Source organism: Phycodurus eques, chromosome 18, assembly GCF_024500275.1.
Source record: "Phycodurus eques isolate BA_2022a chromosome 18, UOR_Pequ_1.1, whole genome shotgun sequence".
In the NCBI taxonomy this organism is placed as follows: Eukaryota; Metazoa; Chordata; class Actinopteri; order Syngnathiformes; family Syngnathidae; genus Phycodurus; species Phycodurus eques.
This window is the reverse complement of record NC_084542.1, coordinates 12,396,208-12,398,623: the sequence shown is the minus strand read 5'-3', so window position 1 is coordinate 12,398,623 and position 2,416 is coordinate 12,396,208. Positions and strand designations below refer to the sequence as shown.

Here is a 2,416-nt window from a genome sequence, read left to right as displayed (position 1 = left end):
ATGAGCTCTTTCTTGTAGTTTGATGATGTCATGAGTGTTGTCATTTCTCCAGCAGACAGTTCTCTAAAGAGGAGAGAGAAAAAAACCAGCATTTTCTTTAGTCATTTCATTTTCATTCTCCATTTGTCTCGCAAACCATTCTCCTGTGTTTTTTTTCCTTTTTGTTTTGTAAATGACAACAAAAAGAGACCTGCCTTTAAATGTTCAGGATGTTTTCAGTCACACTTGAACAGGTTTTTAAAGACCTCAGTAGGTGAGCTACCGTAGTTTTACCATTTTTGCCCTTTGAAACTGCAGATTTTTTGGAGAAATTTGTAATCCCGTCTTGATTAAAGATTGAGTGGAATTCTAGATGTGATGTATTTTGTCATATCTTCTCATTTTGTTTCCTTTTACATGAGTGTACACTTAGTTGTTCAGAACACTTGGGACCATTAAAACAAACTTTGCTGTAAGGTGTCCTACTACCGTTTGTCCTCAAGTCTCTCCTTGTGGCTTTGTCTTAGATTGTCTTTAGATAAGTGTAGATTCACAAAGTTATTCTTGTTCCTCCACGGGATCCAAACGTATTGAAATAGGTTGTGAATGGCCATAACAGCATAAACTAACAATAATAAATAACACAGCAGACATTGATTAAAAAGCCCTTTTTGAAGAACGTGTGCCCGCTTGATGATCAATGAAATAACTCACTTTTTAATTTGTCAGTCATGAAAATTGACCATAAGTTTGGGAATTCCTCTCCAAGTGTATTAATACAATCATTCTAGTATAACGTAACTATTTTCTAATGCTTTCGTGGGCATTATGATCCGTTTTTTAGATCAAAATTCCCCAGCTTCCCCTCACACAGCTGGGGTTGACTCGTTGTCCACCAGATGGCAAACTTGTCCTGCAAGAGAAGCAAGCTATCAATATCAGTCATCCTTTCACGGGCCATTTCAGTTGCAGCTTATATAGCTCAGCTCCACTAGAATCTCTGTGTGTATTCGAATCTGTACAGCAGCTTCCATCGTGCATACAGCACAACGACGGTAGTGTACAAATAAGCTTTCATTTCTAGTCCTCCTACAGAAAGGGAATCCTCATCTAAAGGCCTGTTGTGAAACTCATTTCTCTGCCTTTCTTTTATATCACTTTCTGTTCATACTACACAGATGGCAGGAAAAAGCCAACTAGGCAATTTTTACAACCCTGGACTACTCACCAGCCAACTGCAGGGCACAAAGGCCAACAAAGTCACGCTCACAATCACATCTATCGACAATTTCGAGTTTTCAAATACCCTATCATGCAGGTTTTGAGAATGTAGTAAGAAGCGAGAGTACCTGTAGAAACGCCACGCAGGCATGGGGACAACATGCAAACTCCAAATTCAAATCCTGAACTTCAGAGTTGTAATAAGTGCTCACCACTAGGTTACCGTTGAAACACAACCCAGCGAAGCGGGATATTACTGCATTACTGTGTGCATGTTCTCACAGAAACATGGCATCCCACAATCAGATCGTCATCAAGGACAGTTGCTTTCAACACAACAGGGTCAGAGAAGTGAGAGAGCAAAGTGTGAAAGCCCTTACACACAGTTACAGCTCTGACTTTGCTGTCTGCTAATTCTGTCTCAGTGTTGTTTATAGAGCACAGCAACTAGGGAAAACGATGGCTTTTAAAGGAAGTTTCACTGTGTGATAGCGCTCACAGTTGCGACAATGTCCCACCTTTGCTGGGTTCTGTGTAAAAGGCAGATAAATGCCGGCTCTTGAAGAGACCATATGCCACATTCCAACACTTCATGTACAACACTGTTTTCCCACAATAGGCAAAAATTATTTATGCTTAAGTGCATTATGGCCTTCAACCAATTCTTATTAATTAAAAGTCAACAGAGGAGGATCACACTGCTCAGATGTCACACATATGCCTTTCACATGAAAGCAATCATTAGACAAAAGAAGCCCTCCCTACCACTGCGCCTGTGTGTGTTTGTGTGATCTTCCTACTCGTCTCCGCTCCAGCGAAACCCCGCCATCTCTCCCCGCTGCCAAGATGCCGCTACCCGTACCGGCCCGGCCCGCCTGTATGTCTGCCAGGCTGCGGGGTCACCATCAGAGACATCACTGTTGCTCCGCTTCCTGCTGGGCCTGTGAAAAGAGTCTTTGACACTTCTTTTTTGATCGACTCAGCTCCATGGCATCAGCCCTGTCACGGTAACAACTGTCCCTGGATTAGATTGGTTGCATGTTTAAAAAAAAAAAAATCCAGTATCTAATCTAAACTATCTCATCTTTGTACAGGTACTTGGGGGTGGTGATATTTTTCAGTTTATTACCCCGGGCTGTAGTTTGTACACCCCTGAATCAATGATCCTAACATGCAGGCTTTTATTTTTTTTTTGTAAAACAATACAAACTCCACG

At 41.6% G+C, this 2,416-nt stretch overlaps 1 protein-coding gene across 2 annotated transcripts in view; it reads left to right on the top strand.

Moving 5' to 3' along the window:
* Positions 1 to 456, top strand: part of smek1 (SMEK homolog 1, suppressor of mek1 (Dictyostelium)) — a 16,550-nt gene extending 16,094 nt beyond the window's left edge. For both annotated transcript variants that reach the window (XM_061704802.1, XM_061704801.1), the window contains exon 15: positions 1 to 456. This exon is cut by the window's left edge and continues 697 nt beyond it. The gene's annotated coding sequence lies outside the window, so the exon portion shown is untranslated.
* Positions 457 to 2,416: the final 1,960 nt, after the last annotated feature.